The following is a 7,794-nucleotide window of genomic DNA, read 5'->3' on the forward strand; positions in this document are numbered from 1 at the left end:
CTTTTCATAGTTTTAAAAATCTTTCTCCTTTCACCAGTCTGTTGTCTTGTTTTCAACAGTTTTTATTAATAATCGTGTAACTCACTATCCTAGGGTTAGAATTGTATGGAATCTTGGGGATAGTGAGTATACAAAATGTACTATATTTTTGTAAAATCATTGCCCTTCAAAAAGTTGGCAAGAATATTGAAAGTCTTGTCCTAGGCAAGCTAGAACATACCCAACTAGGAAATAATGTTGTAATAGAGCTTATTTCTTGTCAAGATCTTTTGAAAAGTGAGCATGGAGGTTGTAGGGGAGTGATAGGAGACCCCTTAGGTGGAAGGAGAAGGTGTGGCCAATCCATTAAGGCACCCTAAAAGACCAAACAACAAGTTAACCTTGTAAACCCTTTAAAACCCTCAAAATCAACACAAGGACTATACAACCATTTTAGGGTCTAAAACTTAGAAAATCTCAAAGCTCTCACAAAATGGAAAGAGGTCCATTAAGAAATGCTAGAAGGTCTTGTGGAAGAAAAGTGAGAAAATTTCTATATTGTATGTGAAATAGGGCTAATTGGGGCTCTTCCTTGTAGCCCTATTTTAAGGAAAAAGGGCAAAATTGGTAGAGAGGATAATCAAAAAGAGTTGTTTCGGCATACTAAAACAATGCATTGCAAGACTTGGTTACTCCTCCATGATCCTAAAAGTGGTTGTAAAGAAATGGTAAAAAAGACCTAGCTTAGTGGGAGTCCTTAAATACTCTTCAATCAAAATGGTAGCCTAGTTGTCAACAAGTGCATCCAATAAAGAAAATGAACATCATTAAGGGATATATATTCATATATGAACATTAACCAATAAAAAAAAAAAGGAATATAGATATCGAGTATTGTATACAAAAAATATTTTTCCAAACCAAAGGCAATAAGTCATTCATAATAGTCAAACAATTAAGAACTAGATATATATATATATATATATATATATATATATATATATATATATGTATGTATATATATATATATATATATATATGTATGTATATATATATATATATGTATGTATATATATATATATATATATATATATATATGTATGTATATATATATATATATATATATGTATGTATGTATATACATACATTCATATGTATACATATGCATACATATGTGTATATATATATATATATATATATATATACATACATACATACATATGTATATATACATATATATGTATATATTTATATACATATGTATACATATATATGTATATATATATACATATACATATATATACATATATATGTATACGTATATATATATATGTATATGTGTGTATATATATATATATGTATATATATGTGTGTGTGTATATATATATATGTATATATGTATATATATATATCTATATATATATGTAATATACATTTACACACACACACACACACATATACATACATATATAACTTGATTATTCTTACATATGTATTTAGTATTATTGACCAAATCAAAATTAGCAAAATGATATTGCACATAATCTCCATTACAACAGCATGGAAGCTTTGCAATTTTAATAGTTATATTCTTTAGTCCCAAAAGTGGACATTACAGATATTTCTTACTAATCCTTTACAATAGAAAATGTTTACAAAAAATGGCATGTACTTGTATGAGGACATTATATATTATAGAAATCCCACACTCAAGTAGCTAGCTAGCTGCTCAAAAAATAGTAACTGAATACAAGTGGGATCATAAAGATACCTTAATAAACTAGTATCCCCTTTACTCAAGCAAAATCTTGGTAACTACTTGACTAGGACATGTTTGGGAACTGACAATCTCCATGTTAACTCAAGTCTCCATTTAAAGGTGGCAATGAGCTTTTTGTTGTTCTATTAAGATCATTAATATATTTCGATTAGAACTTTGAGGGATCATGCCCAAATTGAGTATCTTGGCTTCCCAAGTTCTATAAATGCAAGGTCATTTATGAATAAACATTTCTAATTGAACCATATATGGTACTAGAATGAAGTGCATGACCAAATTATTTGCCTACTAATGAGCCAATTTGAGGCTTCACTTCACATTGCTCCATGGATAATTCTATAGCACTTGTTACTTCTCTATGTAAAAATTTTGTGTTTGTGTACATGTGCACTCTTTCCCAATGGTTGTAGGTTTTGTCTCTTCATCCTAAGTAATTGATATATCCTAGATTGCACCAAGATAACCATTTTCTTTTGAAATGTCATTTTCTCTCAAATTAATCTCTCTATTAAGTAGGTTTTCTATATCTTCCTCTGTATATTTAATAGATGTAGCTGCAATTCCCTTGTGTATATTCCTCTGTATATTAAGCTTTCCTCCATAGGAATGAGAAGGCATGGGGAGTCAGGCCAACTATTGGTCACTTTATTAAAAAGATAGTTCTTTGCTATGCCACTAATGGTAATCATTTCAATCTTATTTTCAAAATCAACACCTAATTTTTCTTGAAAGAATAATATATATTGTTTTCAACGTCTTTCAAATATTTGTAGCTGGTAACCAATTACTTATTCATTTCCTTTCAATATTCATGAGAAACTATGGTATTTGGTTACCTAAAAGGTCCTAGGAATTTTAACTAGGGTCCTAGAATAGTCCTAGAGGGACCCATTTGACCTAAATATGTAAAGAGCAAAAATTGCTCAAAAATTGCAATGTTTGCAATTTTTGCAAAAATGTTGCAAATGGAAGTTTGGGAAGTTGTAACTATCCATGATTGGGTATATGAGCATTGGAAACTTATTTTCAAAGGTTAGAATTTTTCCAGTTAGATTTTCATTTTAAATCAACTTTTAGAACTTTTGCAATTTTGCACAAAAAGTGTAACTTTTGCAAAGTTCAGTACATTTCACTTGCAGAGCTTGGAAAAGGTTCCAAACTATTAAAAACCATCTAAAAAACATATCCTAAGATATCTTGACCAAAAAATCAAAAGGATCCAATTTTGCCTAATTAACAACTTTTTCTCATATCTTACAAAAAGTAGCCCAAGCATACATATCTTGCTCATATCTCTCTCACCATTCATCATTGGATCAAACTATCTATTCTGTTAGCTCCAACTGGCTATGTAAACCCTAAACCAAAGCTCCTCCCATCCTGTTCAGTGCTTGAATGTCATCGGGCATGTTGAACTGAATCAATACTAAGAGTCACTTAATGCCATAGGGCAATGATCTTTGACGGTACATATCTTAGAGCTCATGTGAGGTATGGATGTGATTCTAGGTGCTACAAGACCATTTTGTGGAGACCTAAAATAACTTCTCTCACTTTTTGGAGATCTAATTTCATTTAGATTTTATGGCCCCATTTCGGGTGATGTTGAAACTTGTAGTGTTGGCCAGTACAAAGTTGCCAACTTTAGAATCTCTCTCACTGTCTGTCGTGGTATTGAAATGTCTATTCTATTAGCTCTAGTTGGTTGGGAAAACCGTAGCTCCAAGCTCCTCCCATCCCATTGAGTGCTTGAACATTCTTAGGCACACAAAACCAAATCGACCCTAAGAGTGACTAATTGCCATAGGGCAACGATCTTTGACCACGCATATCTTGGAGGTTGTGTGAGGTATGGATGCAATTATGGATGCTATAGGACCATGTTGTGGAGACCCACAAAAAACTCTATCACTTTCTAGAGATCTAATTCCATTTAGATTTTGCAGCCCCATCTCAGGTGATGCTGAATCTTGTAGTGTTGGCCAGTACAAAGGTGCCAACTGCCGAATCTCTCTCACCATTCATCGTGGGATTGAACTATCTATTTTGTTACCTTTCGGTGGCTATGTAAACCCTAGCCCCAATCTCCACCCTTCCCATTGAGCACTTGAAAATTCTCAAGCACGTCGAACCAAATCGACCCTAAGAATCACTAAATGTCATAGGGTAGTGATCTTTGATAGGGCATATCTCAGAGCTCGAGTGAGGTATGAATGTGATTTTGGGTGCTATAGGACCATGTTTTAGATACCTACAATAACCTCCTTCTCTTTTAGAGATCCAATTCCAATTAGATTTTGTGGCCCCATCTTGAGTGATGCTAAAACTTGTAGTGTTGGCCAATACAAAGGTGTCAACTACTGAATCTCTCTCACCATTCATCATGGGATCAAAATTTCTATTCCATTAGCTCCAGGTAGCTGGCTAAACCCTAGCTCCAAGATCCTCCCATCCCATTGAGTGCTTGAACATTCTTGAGCATGCTGAACCAAATTGACCCTAAGAGTCACTAAATGGCATAGGGTAGCAATCTTTGATGGGGCATATCCCAGAGCTTGTGTGAGGTATGGATGTAATTCTAGGTGCTATAGGACTATGTTGTAGAGTCCTAGAATAATCTCTCTCTTTTTAGAGATCCAATTTTGTTTAGATTTTGTGGCCTTGTCTATGGTGATGTTGAAATTTGTAGTGTTGGCTAGTACAAAGTTGCCAACTGCCGAATCTCTCTCACCATATTGTGGGATCAAACTATCTATTCTATTAGCTTTGGGTGGCCAAGTAAACCTTAGCCCCAAGCTCCTGCCATCCTATTGAGTGCTTGAACATTGAGTGCTTGAACATTCTTAGGCATGTCAAACTGAATCTTCCCTCAAAGTCAGTAAATACCATAGGGCATCAAACTTTCATGGGCATATCTTGGAGCCCATGCAAGGTATGGATGTGATTCTAGGTGTTACAAGACTATGTTGTAGAGACCTATAATAATGTCTCTCACTTTTTGGAGATTTGATTATGTTTCGATTTTGCGGGCCCATCTCATGTGATGCTAAAAATTGTAGTGCTAGCTAGTACAAAGTGATGCAGAGGTTGAAGGATCTACCCACAAGCTTGCAAATTCAAGCACAATATGGACCCAAACCCCTATGTTTCAATGGTGTTCCCAAAAGCACACAATGCCACCAAAGACTCCAAACTTGGATTTACCTTCACCATGTGTTTCCTCCACCTCTACACACCTTAAAAAAATTCAACCAAAATGTTTCTAAGGTTTCCAAACCTACAAATCTTCAGTAGATACAAAAAAAAAAACAATTTTCCCCTTTACTAGGCTATTCTCTTCTTTGGATTAGCAGACCCTGTTTTCTTGATTTTTCTCTGAAACTTTCCAAAACACCAAGAAAATAAATAGGCTTTTCAGATACCCTTTTTGGATTTCTATAACATACTCAAAACTTAATATGGACTCCTTAGGAAAAATATGCCAAAAATATGACTATCACTATTTTTCAAGGGTAAAACATGAGGTTTTACAAAGAAACTATGCAAAATACTTATCCCAACTCCACCAAATTCAAATATTCATCATATTTTTTTCCTAATTAGAAAAATCCATCATCAATTTTATCCTATGAGGAATTTTGATATGAAACCCCCAAATTCAAGCCTTAAAACCCTTAAAATCAAGGGTATCACCAATCTAGGTTAGGCACACACTTCCAAGATCTAAAAATTAGGATTCACCATCCACTCATCATTTATTCAAAGAATATCAAATAAAAAGTATACGTTGTTAAGTTTGATGTACGACTGCATAACACCTAGCACTCATTTGGGTACCCAAATTAGTCCTTCTAGCACTCAACTTTGCATTTCTTTCACAATAACCTACAAATATTCAGTTTTCTTGCATATTAGGGGTTAGTTGGGAATGTTAGTGCTATGGGTTCCATCCCAAGAAGTAGTTAAGAGTACACATTAGATGGAACCCTCATGTCTTCATGTTAAACAAGGCAAAACTATGACTTTCAGCATGACAACAGCAATAAAGATTTAAACCTGTTAAGAAATGTATTAAATCTGATTCAAAGTCTCTTTATAACACTTTCCCAACATGAATGAAAGATTACACCACCAAAATATGCTTCAAATGTGCAAGAAAACTCAAAAAATTTATTCAATTCTTGGCCATCCATAAAATTTCTATACTATTCCATACATACCAATGTTTCTTGCCTTTCATATGGCTGAAAAATCTTAAATAGAGCTTAGAATACCTACCCAATTGACCAAGTTGGTTGGAAATGTTTATTTAATCAAACAAATAACAAGTAATTATTTTCCCTCCAAAACACTATGTGACTGTTTGGATTTAAAATTCAAATTGCAAACTATGGTTTCTATGCATTTTCTAACCTTCTAACTTATGCTACTTACTTGGAATTGGTCCTATGACCTTATTAAATGCCTAAAACAAGAAGCTACTCCCAACTATCACTTATGGCTCATTTGGCCATTTTATTATATTATGTTGCCCATAGGGCTTTATTAGGACCTTTGATCTTCAATGTACTTTGTCCATTACAATATGCCATTATTGGCCTTAGAATGTTCCAATTAATCTTCAAAGAGGTCCTTTCTCCATTGTCTTTATCTGGTACCAAGGTCTTCTTCATTTTCTTGATAGGTGCTCCTGCACCACAAAGTTGCCAACTATTGAATCTCTCTCACCATTCATCATGGGATCAAACTATCTGTTATGTTTGTTCTGGGTGGCTAGGTAAAACCTAGCCCCAAGATCCTCCTATCCTATTGAGCACTTGAACATTCTCAGGCACGTAAAATTGAATCACCCCTAAGAGTCACTAAATTACAAAGGGAAATGATCTTTCATGTGACATATCTTGGAGATTGGATTTTGTTTTGATTTTGCAACCCCATCTTAGGTGATGCTGAAACTTGTGGTGCAGGGAACCTAGGTGGCAACTAGATATGTCATCTCATCCAATGATGGAGACTCATGATAGAAGGTAAGGGGGTGACAATACACCTTATTTTGAACATGTTATTTTTTTATGGTAATAAGGTAATCCTTGTTTGTCAAATCAAGGAACTTGAGGTCATCTATAAACCCAAGTTGCCTTAGTCCTAAGGATTTTTCTTTTTTTTTGTTTTTGTTAATAAGTTGACTCAATAAATATTGTGAGAGTTAGTACACCTTATATACATCTTATGTGTTACGAAAAACCACTTGGCTAAGTTCTAGGAAGATTTAGCACAAAAAATGTATTTTCTAGTAAAAGTTGTTAACAACTTTTTAGCAATTATAGCAATTATTTGGAAAATGTTAAAATTAACCTTGTAACCAATCAAACCAATTGGTAATTGGTTGGAATGGATGTCAAATGATGAAAATACTCTTTATGAATTTAGAGGAGGCATAAGGTGTTGGTGATTATTAAGTTCTTGTTATATGGAAAGGAATCACTGATGATGTTAAATTTGTATATAGGATCATGGAGTTATTGTCAAGTATCATTACTTCCTATTTAGAACACCAAACCCATACTTTGTTAGAAATGAACCACCACTTTAGCTATATGTTATGACTGAATGGAGTTAGTGGAAGATGTTAAGGATCTTCTTGGTTTTCTTAATAGCCATTTCATGAGTTTGAAACATAATCATTTCCCTTTGTGAAGAGTTGTCTAAAAATCAACAAATTACATGTCGTTGTAAAGAAAATATAGTCATAGGACATTGAAAGATTTTTTTCACTCATAGGATGTTGAAGAATCTCTTGGAAGAATGGAATACATGATAGACTGAAGTTTGTAAGATAGTTATTAGGTGTTCCTTGAAGTGTCTAAGGTGTTAGTTTGAAGCAAGAAGTTGATTATGATCCATTACTCAAATTTACTCATTTTTCCCTTATTGCTTCCCAAGTCTTGAATAGGGAAAGTGATCAAGTAGTTTTGTGAAGTTGGGTAGAAGTTTGTTCAATGTCATAACCAAGTTGGAAACAGTCTTTGAAGACA

Source organism: Cupressus sempervirens, chromosome 4, assembly GCF_028749045.1.
Source record: "Cupressus sempervirens isolate cs-2001-9-10 chromosome 4, ASM2874904v1, whole genome shotgun sequence".
Taxonomy (NCBI): domain Eukaryota; kingdom Viridiplantae; phylum Streptophyta; class Pinopsida; order Cupressales; family Cupressaceae; genus Cupressus; species Cupressus sempervirens.